This window comes from Chiloscyllium punctatum, chromosome 4 (assembly GCF_047496795.1).
Source record: "Chiloscyllium punctatum isolate Juve2018m chromosome 4, sChiPun1.3, whole genome shotgun sequence".
NCBI classification, from domain to species: Eukaryota; Metazoa; Chordata; class Chondrichthyes; order Orectolobiformes; family Hemiscylliidae; genus Chiloscyllium; species Chiloscyllium punctatum.
This window is the reverse complement of record NC_092742.1, coordinates 139,985,045-140,001,156: the sequence shown is the minus strand read 5'-3', so window position 1 is coordinate 140,001,156 and position 16,112 is coordinate 139,985,045.

Here is a 16,112-nt window from a genome sequence, read left to right as displayed (position 1 = left end):
CATCACCAGCTTTTTCAGCTATATAAAAAATAAGCTTAAAAATGTGTGTGTGAGCTGAGGCACAAGTGAAGTGAGGGAAATCCATTGAGGCCATGAGGAGGGTGTGACTGGAGAACTGGCCACACGGAACAGCCACATAATTTACACTAGTACTTTAAATCGTTCCTCATGGGGAAAGTACTGTAAGCATTTCAATTTTGTAAACAAAATGGTAATAGGAGAGAATTTCTTGAACTGTCTGTAACAAAAGTAATAAGGTTTTTAACGAACACGTAAGAATACGGGTAGGCAGGTCAGCAGTAATTCATAGTTAATTTTAAAAGAAGTTTTCACAGAGTGACTAGCGGCATTGTGTGAAATATTCCATAACTCTCTGGATTACAGGAGTGTTTCAGCGAAACTGGAGAACCTTCAATGTGGCACTTGTCTTCAAGAAAGGAATGAGACAGAAAACAGGAACCATTTAGCCTAACCATTATTGCTGGGGATCTGCTCGAGTCTGCTATGAAGGAAGGAATCGCAGGGCATTTCGTAAAGCTTAATGCAGAGTTGGCATGGTTTTGTGAAAGGGAAACTTTTAGTTCTGTAAAATCATACATTTTTTTTCTGGAGATCCCTGAGAATGTCAAGATTAGAGTCATGCTGGAAAAGCACAACAGGTGTTAAAAGCACACCCAAGGAGTAAGAAAATCAATGTTTCGGGCAGGAGCCTTTCAGAAGGAACAACTGAGAATGTGACAAACAGACTTGATAAAGGGAAATGGTCAACATAAGGCTTTCCAGAGATTTTACACAAGGTATCACAAAATAAACGTGCTGACACAAGACAGAGGCTTTTAGTATGATGGATAATATATCAGCATGGGATGACGGTTAGTTAACACATAGAAATCGGAGAGTCAGGATTAATGGATCTTCATGATAAAGGGTATCTGTTGGATTACCAAAAATATCAGTCCGATGGCATCAGTTATTTACAATCTATACTGACAGCCTGACGGCGGGAGCTGAGAACAATACACATCCCAGTTTGTAGATGACACTGAGAACCAAAATGCAGGCTGTTATTTCATGGAGAGGACTCCCAAAAGAAGGAGCACAACAATGGAATTGGTGTGTTCCTGTGCATGAAACGTAACGTCAGTATGCTGATGATGCAAGTAACTAGGTTGGTTCATGAAGCGGATTCCTGGGATTAAAGAGTTGATTTATTGACTGCATGCAAAATGGTGAGGCGATTGTTCATTTTGGTTGAAATGAATGAGGGCGATATTATTGAAATGTACAAGTTACAGAGGAGGCTTAACAATTCGATTCTGAGAAAGTGTTTGCCCTGAGTCTCGGACTCGAGGTGGTGACAGCTTTCAGGATGACCTATGAGCCTCCCAGCTCACAGTAAGGTCTGCTAGACCCAGGGACTCACAAAGACCGTGCAGGTGATAAATCCAACAAGGAACAAGACAGAGTCCCTTCTGGTACACAGATTCTATTAGCATAAACAGTATCTTCAGAATGCAGAATCCATTCCCAGAAACAGACTCCAGTCCAGTGTACAGAGTGCATTGTCAGAGATAGAGTCTACAACCAAAGGCAGAGTCCACTCTTGATGGCAGCAAATGCATAATCCACAGCACTCACACAAATGTGTCCAGTTTCCATAGAGGTCTGGTGTGTCCGGAGAGAACCAGGACCAAGCATAAGAATACAGTTCATTGTAAAAAGTGCAATTAACTCACAGAGGATGGTCCACTCAACAGGAAGAGGCAGATGCAGCAAATGCTCAACTCCCAGCACGCACACAGGTGTTCAATCTTTACAAAGGCCTAGCCTACCCAGACAATCTGTAGGGGTTCGATGACAATGACATCAAGTTTAGACTATACAAACACCCAGTGGGTATCTAGTTGATTCACTCACCTCAAGGCTTTGTATGTTTCAATAAGATCAGCTCTCATTCCAAGGGTAACTAGTTAAAGTCTCCATATTGTTAACCCTTCATCCATGTAATAACTGAAGCGAAACACCTCTGAGCTGCTTCCAATGTTACTATATCCTTTCTCAGATAAGGATACAAAAATAAAACTAATCTCACACACCAATGAGTCGGTTTTTGTTTGTTTTCTTAGCGGGTAGTGAGTCTTTGAAACACTCTTCCCTGCAGACCAGTCGAGGCAGAGATATTTTTGAGACAAGTTTCACGAATCACAGATGAGTCAAGGATTATCGAGGAGAGGGCAGCAATATGCAGTGCTGGAGAAAATGTAAACAGTGGTACCGAATGATTCGGCTCTAGAATATCCAGGAATTAAACGAAATGATATCATCGTTAAAGTTTTAAGGGGAAACAAGATGGCAGCGATCTGAAAGGTCTGCTTTGCTGGGCTCTGCAACACAGTAACGCTCTAACGCACCCCACCACAGTCATTCACTTAAAATTCAACACTAAAAGAGTTATAGAGTCCTTACTAATCCCATTTTGTCAAGTGGAAATGACAAAATACGGGAAAGGATCGAGTAAGTCCCAACACACTGGGCACCAGTCAGAACATTCAGCATGCCTGCCGCCGCACCTGTAACACCCTCAGCTCATTCGACGGACTCAGTTTCTCACCAGTCCCGGAGTTCACCAAGTTACGTGAAATGATTGAAGCCACGATTGAAGAAAAGTTCAGCAGGAGGATGGAACCACTCTCAGCAGTGCTCCAAAAACATGAACAGCAACTTGAAAACCTTGGAAACAGAACGGATGATGTCGAGCGCCAAACTGCAGGGACAGAGACTGTGATCGATTCCTGAAAAACAGATCCGTACCTTAACTGAACAAGGTGACGACCTCGATAACAGGGGCAGAATGAGGAAAATTCATATCATCGGTCTGCTGGACCGGACATAAGGTGATCAGCCAGTGAGTTTTTTTTTGTGAGAACTAGCTGCAGCAATTCCTTCACTTCGAAGCTGAAGAGGGACGGGCGAAGAGTGAGACAGTTAATCGGGTTACCGTGCACAGGTCAGGCTCAGACCAGCGCCCTCACCCTGTCCTTGTGCGATTACTTAGTTGCAGGGACAAACAAAGACTTATGGAAGCTTCCTGAACACAGGGAAAAGACCCGACGAGGGCTCCAGGATTACGTTCTTCCAGGTCTTTTCAGCGGCAGTGATAAAAGAAAAGCTTTTGATGATATCAAGAGAAGATTAAGGGAACTTGAGATTCAGTATTCCTTAATGAACTCAGCGGTGGTCCTTATTCTTTCAAAAGATCCACGCATTGATGGATTTTTCAATAGATCCACTGACTCTCCAGAGTATGCAAAAACTTTGTGGACACTTTATAGTAGGCTGAATGCTTTAATAGAAATCGAAAATCTTGTTTCTCTTTTTTAAAAGAAAGTTTATTGAATGTTTCTGATATTAAGCAGTGTTAAATTATAGACGGGGATGGGTAGAGTACATATTTTTAACATCTTAATTAGTAATACTAGTCGTTTTTCTCTTGCTTAGTTTGTGTATCGGGTTCGGCTCAAGCTAGAGGGAGTTATGAAGGTGATCGTGATGACTGAATGCCTACCTAAGGGCAGTTAAATCCCGACATTTGTGATTAATTGCCCTGGATTCAGTAGTGATAATGGGACAGAAGATAAATATTTGTGACGTGCAAATGCCCCCAGTGGGCAGGGGGTAAATGCCCCTCCTGAGTGCCATTGACACTTTGTATCCTTTTGTTTGTTTTTGTATATATTTAGTTTTGGAACTTTTTGAGAGCTTGTTATTTGTAGTAACTTTAATTTGTATGTTTTTTTAGGCTATATGATTCTTTTTTCATTGGTGTTCAGCGATTTGTAATTCGAGTTCTTCCTCTTTGGAGTTCAAATATTGTTTCAGTCTGGAATGGTTAATGTCGTGCTTAAATGGTGCATCTGGAACATGAAGGGGATCCATTCGCCAGTTAAGAGGAAAAAAGGTACTTTCTCGTCTTAAAAAGGAGAGGGTGGATATTGTTGTATTGCAGGAGATGGACTTTGATGACAAGGAACATTTGACATTACAGCAAGGTGGGTTTGATCAGGTTTATTTCTCGTCTTTTTTTTAACTAGGTATAGGGAAGAAGCCATACTGGTGAGGAAGAATCTTTCGTTTAAATTACTAGGTTGTATTAGACACCAACAAGAGGATCATAAACCTCAAGGATATATGGGGAAGAAAGCGGTATTTTGAATGTTTATTGCCCCCTGGCTCACTGCCATAAATTCCTGATAGATGCATTTATCAAATTAAGTATAATAATTTTAGGACGAGATTTCAATTGTCTTTTGCATCCACGGTGGACAGAATGCCCAAAGGCTATCAGCACCATCTTTCCAATCGAAGCAATTAGTGGATTTTTGTGTGGAACTGGGGCTGGTGGATGTTTGGAGGTAAATCCACCTCATAAATAGGGATTTTACTTTCATCTTTAACCGGCAGAAATGCCGCACCGTGGTTGATCTCTTCCTCACCTTGCAGCAATCTTCGATTCAGTGATGTTCTGTACAATTAGTAATATTACCATTTCTGAGCATGCAGCAGTATACTTATTGGTTAAGATTAAGGGCAATATAGCAGGCTCAAGACACTGACGAATGGATCCCTTTGTTCTTAAGGATAGTAAGTACATTGAGTATTTCTGTAATGAATTCAGATCTTTCTTAGCCATTAATTCAGATTCAACCAGTAACCCATCCATTCTATGGGAAATTGCTAAGGCTTATGCCAAGGGAATAATTATTCCTTAGGATGCGGCAGAAGTTGGAGAAGAAATGCTTGCTCCAGGCACAGTTGAGGGCAGCCGAGAGGGCATACTGTGATAGACCCTCGGTGGCTAGGCTGCAGAGGATCACAACGCGTCGGTCTGCAGTGAATTCTATGATCAGACAGACAGCTAAGAAGGAACTGTATTTTGCAAAACAAAGCCTGTTTGAGCATGGGGATAAGCTGGGTAAGTATGTAGCCTGTCTTGCGAGAGAAAAGAAAGCCCCAAAGCCATTATCTCAATTAGGGAAGGTACTGGGATCCTTACCTGCGATCTGATAAAGATACAAACAGCATTTCGGAGATTTTACTCCGAATTATATTAGACTGAGCATTATGAGGATAAATGGATTAAGATGGAATCTTTGTTCAAGAACTTGGATCTTCCAGCGGTAACCCCCAAATAAGTTTCTTGCCTTAACGCACCATTGTCAGTGCAGGAAGGTGTAAAGCATGTTCAGGGTGGAAAGGCGCCCGGTCCTGACGGATGTCCAAGTGAATTTCATGAGGAGTTTATAAACCTATTGTCTTGTCAGAGCCGATGCTTACCATTTTAGTCACTCACACAGTCACGACTGCCTCCCACTACCCATACGAGAGGCTCATACCAATCTTATTCTTAAGAAAAGGAAGATATCGAAAGATTGTGCTTCTCGTAGGCCCATCTGGCTTCAAAATATCGATTTCAAATTTCTGTCTGAGCCCCTTACAATAAGCATGGAAACTATTTATACTTCCATTGTCAAAGTGTACCACACCTGCTTATAAAAGGCTGCAGATATTCCAACAAAGTTAGGAGATTACTCAATATGATCCAAACGTGTCAACAGATCTCTTTGGATGCAGAGAAGGCATTTGCTTGGATTGAGTGGCCGTATCTCTTCTATACGTTAGAATGGTTTGGTCCAGGCAAAGATTTTATCAAATGGGTGAGGGTGCTTGAAAGTGATCCTCTCTGTGCGATCCTGTAAAATTGATATTTCTAGAGGCAGTCGACAAGATTATACCCTTTCGCCAGTGTTGTTTACGATGGTGATTGAGCCACTGGCGAAGGCTATCTGCAGGGACCGCAACATATCTGCCCCAGAAGTGGGATACAAGTCATGTAAATTACATTGTCTGCAGATAATGGTCTTAAATTTTTGCAAAATCTCACAGTTTTGATACCTTACCACACGCAACGCATTAGTTAGTTTGGTGCCTTTTCTGGCTTTACCATTGATTATATAAAATCGGAGGCCATATCTATGGGCGAACACAGGGAAATACCTGATGCCGTGGGAGAATCCTGATTTCCTTTTCAATGTTCCCGGGGGTAATGGAGATGTTCCCTATTTTGGTATATTAGAACATAGAAAATAGAACAATACAGCACAGAACCGGCCCTTCAGCCCACGATGTTGTGTCGGCCACTGATTCTCATGTATGCACCCTCCAATCTCTGTGACCGTATGCATGTCCGGTTGTCTCTTAAATGTCCGCGATGACATTTCTTCCACAACTGCTGCTGGCAGCGAATTCCACGCTCTCACAACTCTCTGTGTAAAGGACCCGCCACTGACATCCCCTCTATACCTTCCTCCAATCAGCTTAAAACTATAACTCCTCGTGTTAGTCATTTCTGCCCTGAGAAATACTCTCTGGCTATCGGCTCTATCAATTTGGTCCCCTCTCCTCCTCTTTTTCTCCAATGAAAAAAAGTGCGAGCTCAGTCAACCTCTCCTCATAAGATAAGCCCTCCAGTCCAGGCAGCATCCTGGTAAACCTACTCTGAACCCTCTCCAAAGCATCCGCATCTTTCATATAATAAGGCGACCAGAACTGGACGTAGTATTCCACGTGCGGTCTAACCAAAGTTTTATAGATCTGCAACAAGATCTCATGACTCTTAAACTCAATCCCCCTGTTAATGAAAGCCAAAACACCATACACTTTCTCAACAACCCTGTCCACTTGGGTGGGCATTTTAACGGATCTATGCACCTGCACACCAAGATCCCTCTGTTCCTCCACACTGCCAAGAATCCTATCCTTAATCCTGTAATCAGCTTTCAAATTCTACCTTCCAAAATGCATCACCTCGCATTTATCCAGGTTGAACTCCATCTGCCACCTCTCAGCCCATCTCTGCATCCTGTCAATGTCCCCCTGCAGCCTACAACAGCCCTCTATACTGTCAATGACACCTCCAACCTTATTGTCGTCTGCAAACTTGCTGATCCATCCTTCAATCCCCTCATCCAAGTCATTAATAAAAATTACAAATAGTAGAGGCCCAAGGACAGAGCCCTGTGGAACACCACTCACCACAGACCTCCAGGCAGAATATTTTCCTTCTACTACCACTCGCTGTATTCTGTAGGAGAGCCAATTCTGTATCCAGACAGCGAAGTTCCACTGTATCCCATTCCTCCTGATCTTCTGAATGAGCCTACCACGGGGAACCTTATAAAACGCCTTGCTGAAATCCATATACACCACATCCGCAGCTCGATCCTCATCAACGTTTCTAGTCACATCCTCAAAGAACTCGATAAGGTTTGTGAGGAATGATCTGCCCCTCACAAAGCAATATTGACTGTATTTAATCAAGCCATGCTCTTCCAGTTTGTCATAAGTCCTATCCCTCAGAATCCTTTCTAACACCTTGCAGACGACAGATGTGAGACTTACTGGTTTGTAATTGCCGGGGAATTCCCTATTTCCTTTCCCTATTACCAGTTCTCCGGTATGAATCCAGTGGAGAGCGAGGATGCAAAGATCTACGCAAGTGGCGAAACATTTGCACTTCCCGTTTCCCAAAGCAGCCGACGACAAATCTGGTCCGGGCTTGGCGACTTGTCAATCTTAATGTTTGACAAAATTTTGAGCAAATCAGCTTCCTCTATCTCTATCCATTCCAGCATGCACACCTGTTCTTCAAAGGTTGCATTCACGACAAAGTTCATTTATTTCATAAAGACAGAATTTTAAAAATTCATTTAGGGCTTCCCCTACCTCCTCAAACTCCACACACAAATTCCCTATGCTATCCCTGATTGGCCATACTCTTTCTTTGACCATTATCTTATTCCTCACATAAGTGTAAAATGCCTTTGTGTTCTCCCTCATCCGTTCTGCCAAGCCTTTCTCGTGCCCCTCCTGGCTCTCCTCAGACAATTTTTGACCTTCCTCCTCGCCTGCCTGTAATCCTCGAGAGCTGAGCTTGACCCTAGCTTCCTCCACCTTAGGTAAGCTACCTTTTACCTTTTGACGAGAAGCTCCACCGCTGTCATCATCCAAGGTTCCGTTATCTTACCACTTTTTGCTTGTCTCAGAGGGACATATTTATTCATTACATGAAACAACTGCTCCTTAAATAGTCTCCACATGTCTATAGTGCCTGTACCATGGTGCAATTGCTCCCAATCCATGCTTCCTAACTCATGTCGAATCGCATCATAGTCTCCTCTTTCCCAATTAAATATCCTCCCATTTTGTCTAATCTTCTCTTTCTCCATAGCTATGTAGAATGTGAGGCAGTTGTGGTCACTATCACCAAAATGCTCTCCAACCACAAGATCAGATACCTGCCCCGGCTCGTTTCCGAGCACAAAGTCTAGAATGGCCTCTCCCCTCAACGGCCTGTCAACGTACTGTGTTAGGAAACCTTCCTGAACACACCTTACAAAAACAGCTCCATTCAAATCTTCTGCTCGAAGGAGGTTCCAATCAATATTGGGAAAGTTAAAGTCACCCATTACAACAACCCTACTACGTCCACACTTTTCCAAAATTTGCCGACCTATGCTTTTTTCTATCTCCCTGCTGCGATTGGGGGGCCTGCGCTAAACCCCTAACGAGGTGACTGCTCCCTTGCTGTTCCTAATTTCCACCCATATTGACTCGGTAGGCAGATATTCCTCGACAATGGAAGCTTCTGTAGCTGTGATACCCTCTCTGATTAGTAGTGCTACACACCCTCCTCTTTTACCCCCTCCTTATTCTTTTTAAATGCTCTAAACCCCGGAATATCCAGCAACCATTCCTGCCCCTGAGAAACCCATGTCTGTCTTATGGCCACAACATCATCGCACCAGGTACTGATCCATGCTCTAAGTCCATCACTTTTATTCCTGATACTTCTTGCATTAAAGCAAACACACTTTAACTGATCCTTTGGTTCCTTCCCAGGAAAATTCTTCCCACCAGCCGGTCTACCTCTTGGTATTACCTCGTCTGCATCAACTCTCATCTCCGGTATACATCTCAGGTTTCCACCCCTCTGCCATACTAGTTTCAACCCTCTCGAACTACTCGAGCAAACCTTCCACCCAGAAAATTGGTCCCCTTCCAGTTCAGATGCAAACCGTCCTTCTTGTACAGGTCCCACCTTTCCCAGAAGGCATCCCAATTATCTACATATCTGAAGCCCTCCCTCATACACCAGCTGCGTTGCCACGTGTTAAGCCACGCCCGCTCCCTGTTCCTCGCCTCGCTATCTCGTGGCACCGGTAGTAATCTAGAGAACACTACTATGTTCGTCCTGCTTTGCAGCTTCCATCCTAACTCCCCGAAATCACTTTTTATATCCTCGATCCTTTTCCTGGCTATATCATTAGTGCCAATATGTAACACGATTTTTGGATGTTCACCCTCCCGTTTTAGAACCTTATAAACCCGATCAGAGATGGCCCTGACCCTGGCACCAGGGAGGCAATATACCTTCCGGGAATCTCGATCCTGACGACATAATCTCCTGTCGATTCCCCGAACTATCGAGTCCCCTACCACGAATACTTTTCTCTTCAGCCACCTTCCCTTCTTTGCCACAGTGTCAGGCTCAGTGCCAGAGAACTGACTGCCATGGCTTTCCTCTGGTAGGTCATCCCACCCCAGCAGTATCCAAAATGGTGTACTTATTGCTGAGGGGAATGTCCACAGGGGAACGCTGCACTGTCTATCTGTCCCCTTTCCTCCCCCTAACTGTACCCCATTCATCCTTGTTCTGAGCCTTAGGAGTGACCAACTCCCGGTGACTCCTCTCAATTACCCACTCAACCTCCCGAATGATCCATAGTTCATACAGCTCCAGCTCCAATTCCCTAACACGGTTTTCAAGGAGCTGGAGTTGGGTGCACTTCCCGCAGATGTAGCCAGCGAGACGTGTGCCATGTCTCCCACCTTACACATTCTGCAAGGAGGAGCAAGGAACTGCCCTAGCAGCTATACCCGACGTATCTTAACACCCACTCATTACTAAAGTTGAAAGATTAGTTCAAGTCGCTATAAAATTAGTAACAAATTTATGTACAATAGAGGAATTTTAGAATGTACCTTACCTTATTAACTAGGTTAGAGGAGCAGGGCGGGTGGGAGACACTACAATTGTAGAGTCTCTGGTTTATCCGCCTTGCAAATATATATGGTCACTGCTTTCCTTCCCGGCTGCACCTCTGGTGCTCGTCACTTGCTCCACTGTTTCCGCTCCTTCTGTGAAAGGGTAAACACCGCTGTCCGCTACCCATATGTAATGTTTTGAAAAAAACTCCCTTTCCTTAGCTGCAGTCTTTCGGGTTCGTCTTACTCCGGTGATGCTCGCACTTAATAAAAAAAAAATCATTAATCCTATCTTTGAACTTATATTTAACGTGGGATTTGTCCATTTGTTTGACAAAATTAAACAAGATCATCGAAGATGGGAGGCACTTCCAATGTCCTGGCTAGGTCAGATAACTCTTATTAACATGAATTCCATCCCTTGTTTGCTATACCCCGTGTGAATGCTTTTTTAATGATTTCCAGACAAACATTTAGGAGACTAAATGGATGATGTAGCTCTTTGACTTGTCACCAAAGCGACCCCTTATCAAGTTAAACAAGTTAGAACGACCCCACAGTTTCTGCGGAGTAGATCTCCGGATATTAAAAGCTATCAATTAAGATCTTCTTCACCCGATGTGAATGAGGACTCGGCGTCAATATGGTCAGATATTGAAGCTTCTCAGGCTAACTGCACCCTTATTAGTCTGCTATTCATAGACAAAATGAGGACAGTTACGAAGTGTTGTCATTTCCCAGTAAGTAACAATAATTTTAAAGTAGGGAGGGCAATGTGTCCGAGCGAGTGCAATATAGCCAAACCTCATTTCTTACCCCAAAACGTGGTGTACCGTGTTTCCGACGGGGGATTCTGGATTCGATGTTTGAACTATGGGCAACTCGGGGGTATATGTTGCTTTGATAATTTATCTGAGGGAGAAACAAGGATGCCCTTTGATCAAATAAGTCGGAACTATAGACTACCGCGTAGACATCTCTTCTGTTTTCTTTTTATCAGATCAAAGATGTTATTCAAAAAAGAACAACGCTTTTAACAAATTCATACAGATCCGACACAGAGAAGAGGGTGCTTATTGTTAAGAAAACACTCTCTGTCAGTATCCTTTATCATTTGTTGGAGAGTGGCCGCTCAGACGAGACCTTGTGCCTTTCTGAGTTCAGCAAAGAGATTTGGGGGTTCAGATCTCTTCGCACACATGGGGAGGATATTTGTGAAAATGCAAGAAGTTTCAATCTGTAAGAAGACTCTTGCCATGTATTTGAAGATTCTTCACAGAGTCTATCTGGTCCTAGATCCTCTCTCAAAATGCAAGATGGGAGTCTGTCTCAAATACAGAATGACTATGGGCAGTCTTACTCATTGCTTGTTGACCTTCCACCGTCGCTATAGGAGCGGTATGTTCGGTGGGATGGAGAGGGTCCTGGGGACCGAATGGGAGATGGATCAGTTTTCCCTTTTTCTGGGCCTGCCCAGTCTACCTTACTCAGATCTGCATAGGAAAAATACTTCAATACCCTCACTCTCTGTGTTCATAAAAATGTTCTATTGTGTTGCGTGTCTGAAAACCCCCTCGGTCTGTTGTGTTGTCATAACCTCGTAATGGAGCACACTCCTTTGGACTTTTTAAAAGGTATGTTGCACCAGAAAATAGAGGACTTTTATAAGACATGGCAGCCCTTTTTGAATTACCAAGGTACAGGCTGACCTGCCACTCCAGTAAGGACTTTAATACAGCTATGACGAACTTGACTAATAAATCTAATGTCCAGAGAGGAAGACTGACGAACAAATGAACATGTATTACTTAAAGCTCTTGAAGGAAGAGAGCTTTAGTTTTGTTACACTGATTTCTACTGTTCGTTTTTTATGTTTTTTTATTTTTCTTCAGTACGTTGATTTACCTTGTTTTTCTTTATGTACATGCACATGGGTGTAATTGTGTTCAATTTGCATTGTTTTTTGAGTTGGGTACTGATTGGTTCATTGAAGCATTAAAAAGACTTTCGCTGAATAAAAATATTTTGAAAAAATGAAAATGTTAAGATGGATAGAATAGAGTCCCAAAGGATCACTTTCTCATTAGTGAGACCACAAATTATGGTTTATCTTAAGCGTCATCACACCTCGGGTGACAGGATGATGTTGAGAGAGCGTCCCCTTCGTGGCAACCTATGTCTGTGTGGGGAATTGAAACTGCGCTGTTGGCTTTACTCTGCATCACAAGCCAGCCATCCAGCGAGCAGATTGCGAGACTGTGTAACTACAATAGATATAAATAACCAAAGTCAAACTATAATATAAACATTGATAAGAAGGAAAAAAAGGTACAATTCAAATAAAGGTCAAGATAATGGCTGAGAGGAAAAAAATCTCCGCTGGAAATTATATTTTATAACGATGCAGTTGATTAAATGATATCCTTGGTTGAATATAATAAGGTACCCAAGCGACATAACCAGAATTACTAATTGTGATTAGATATCAATAACTATAAAATATGAGTACATTTTTGTTTGGTCTGTGTGAAGCATGCTAACCATTTTATGAAAGTAAAAAGCTGATGGAACATATTTTTGGAGGGTTGGTCCCCATGGAAAATGCCTCCCGAACACATGCTTGAAGAAACCCAGGGTAGAAAGTGCGTGAGTGTTGTCTGGTCAGTGACAGGAAACCAGGGGGCTGAATGATTGGAAGCTCCTGCAACCTGAAGTTCAGGAGACAGTCAGATCATACCCGATCTTATTAAATGGTACAGCACATTTGAAGGGCTCAATGGACTCATTATGGATTTTAATTGCATATTATTGAAAAAAAACACACTCTGTTCCTTCACCTAATATTTTACACACTAGGGCACTGCCATTTTCCTGAAACTGGGAATTATTTGGAATATTATCTGGAACATTCCATAATCAGCATTATCCGGAGCATTCTACAATCTGTCGGGATATTAAAAAGGCAAGAGACACAGAGGGAGAGAGGGGGCACTGCATGCAGGAGTGAGAGCTGTGGAGCATGAGCCTTGTTCGGGTGTCGGTGCTGGAACAGACATACATTGAGTTTGAGAGAGCATACGATGACCCTTATCCTCGCACAGTTGTGAATGTTATCGATGTTTGTCCTGTATTGCTGGACATTGCTACAGATCGCAGATACTGCACTGAGCTGGGTAGTGAGCTCAGATCATTCTCGGTGGGTCTGATGGTGTGACCCACTCTGGGAAGAGATGTACTAACTCATCCACTAGGATATCTGTGACCCTGTTGACAAACCGTGGTGTAATTGACCCTTATCTGCTATCCTCTTGGTAAACTGTACATGGCAGCTCCAACCTCAGGAAAGCTCAATCGAGTGCCCATTATCCTTTTGAAGATGGTACCAGTGCCAGGGATAATAGAATATCCAGGGGCATCCGGACGATGATGGGTACCTCCAGCCAAGATGGGTGGGAGAATCAGTCTATCATTGAATGAGAGGGAAACCATGGGGTAGGGTGGGTAGTTAATGACGTGCGTTCGATAAGATAGCACCAGGAACCTAGCTCGGCCTCGATGCAGATAATCCCCCGTCACACTCAATGAAAATCACTCAAAGATAAATTATTGTTAGATTCAGACGGATGAGTTGAAGACTCTGCTGACCCCATTCACAGTTACAGAGCTGCAGAACAAATCCTCATCAAAATCTCTCCATCATTTGAACTCACACCTATATTCTGTTCACCATCATTCCTGGTAATACTGGCTTATTTTGCCGGATGCTATCGAAATGTCTATATGTCAGCATTCTGAAACCTGTGAACACATCCTTCCATTACATTGTTGCTTAATCTCACCCTCTCTGTCTATACCCAAAACCACTTTCATTTACAGTTATGCATGGAGACAGGCCCTTCAGCCAAAATTGGTCCATACCAGCCAAAATGTCTGTCCACATTAACCCCATTTCCCTACACTTGGCTCATATCCTTCTCTGCCTTTCCAATTCATATATTGTTCGAACAAAGTGCAGCGAGGTTTTGTGACATCAAGATAGACCTCAGGAAAGATCTCGCTGAATCTACCATTCATCTTAACCCAGCAATCAAATTACACAGAAACAATTTGACTGGAGGTTATAAACAAAACGTACAAGCAAACACTTGTGGGAGATGTGTATGGAAGTAAATACTGCAGGGAAAGATGTGTACGTTCAAAACAGGAAATTAGATATACAAGCGTTTGCAGGCAAAACTCAACGGGTCTGGTACCATTTGAAGGAAGAAAGTCGAAAGTTTGGCCCTCGAATAGCACAGCAAGTCAGGGAGCATCCAAGGAGCAGGAGAGTCTATGTTTCGGTCATATGCCTTTCATCAGGTATTCATTTCAGAATTCATTTTTTCCTAATCCTCTGTCGGAAGAGAGTGAGTCAACATTTTTAATTTGGGGATACTTCATCAGAACAGCTTTTGTTTTCGATCTGCAGTATATGCAGCTCTTTGTTTTATTTTAGATAATCAATTATCTTGCATGCTGCAGTATTAATAGACAACTTGATCGGGGAAGAAGGGAAAGGTGTGAGGGTAGAAGAGCAGGCAATGTGTCACTCACAGCTTAAGGCCCTGTCATTCAGAATGTGAATCCTGGGGTGAAGGTAAAAGAGTGCTTTTCGGAAGCACCGCACTGGAATTCAAAATCTTTTGCACAGATGTGACAGATCCAGAGTCACCCTTTGGGTGATTCTCTTTACGGTGTTTGCACCTTCTCCCAGTGCATGCGTGAGTTACCTCTGGGTGTTTGGTTTTCCTCTCACAGCCAAAAATGTCCAGATCAGATTCAGTGACCTCACTAAATTATTCTGCAGTAACCAGGGATGTGCAGGTTCATTGGAATGTCTATGGGAAATGTAGAGTTATCGTGGTAATGTTTGGGTTTGTTGTTCGGGATGTTATCTGGATAATCAGTGTGGACTCGGTGGGCCAAATGGCCTGGTTCCACACTGCAGGGCTTCTATAAGTTCTATGTAGCTGTCTGTGTTTGGAAAAACCTGCCCAGGATCCTACCATAAGTGATGGCATAATTTGCCTCAACAAAATGTTACACATTTCGTTTGTCTAACATGAACTCCATCAGCCACTCTTCGGCCCTTTAGCATATATAATCAGCATCCCGTTTTATTCTGAGTAAACCATCTTCACCCTCCACTACCTCACCAATTTTGTGTTATCTGCAAACTCACTAACCATTCCTATTGTATTCACATCCATATCATTTACATAAAATGACAAAATCCATTCGATTCTTGTGGTACACTGCTGGTCACAGGCCTCCAGTCCAAAACAATATAACAGTTCACAAACTTTTCCTTCGTCTATTACCTTCGAGCCAATTACCCCCGACTCTCCCTGCATTCCATGTGATCTCAACATGCTAACCAGCTTACCATGCGGAACCTTTTTGAATGCCTTACTAAAGTCTATATTCTATTCCACCGTTCTATTTCTGTGCCTTCGCCAATCTTATTCGTCATTTCTTCAAAACGCTAAATCAAATTAGTGGGACGCGATTTCCACACACAAAGTCATGTTGAATATCACTAATCGGAATTTACATTTCCAAACACAAGTAAATGCTGTCCCTCAGAATCCCCTCCAACAACTTACCCACCAATGACATCAGTCCCTCTTGTCTACAGTTTCCTGACTTTTCCTTACCAACTGCTCTTAAACACTGACACAACCTTCCCTGTGACTGTCCATGATACAGATATCTCAGCCAGAGACTGAACAATTACTTCCTTAGCTTCCCAACAGATTTGGGGTGCATCTGATTAGTTCATGGACCATAGAACAGTGCAGCACAGTATAGGCCCTTCAGCTGTTGATGTTGTGCCGGCAGTTTATCCTACTCTAAGGTCAGACTAACCTTCATGCCCTTCATTGTACTAAAATCCATGTGCCTAACAAAGAGTCAGTTAAAAGCTCAGAGCGGGTTATCCACCTTAATGCATTTTAAAGTATCCAGCT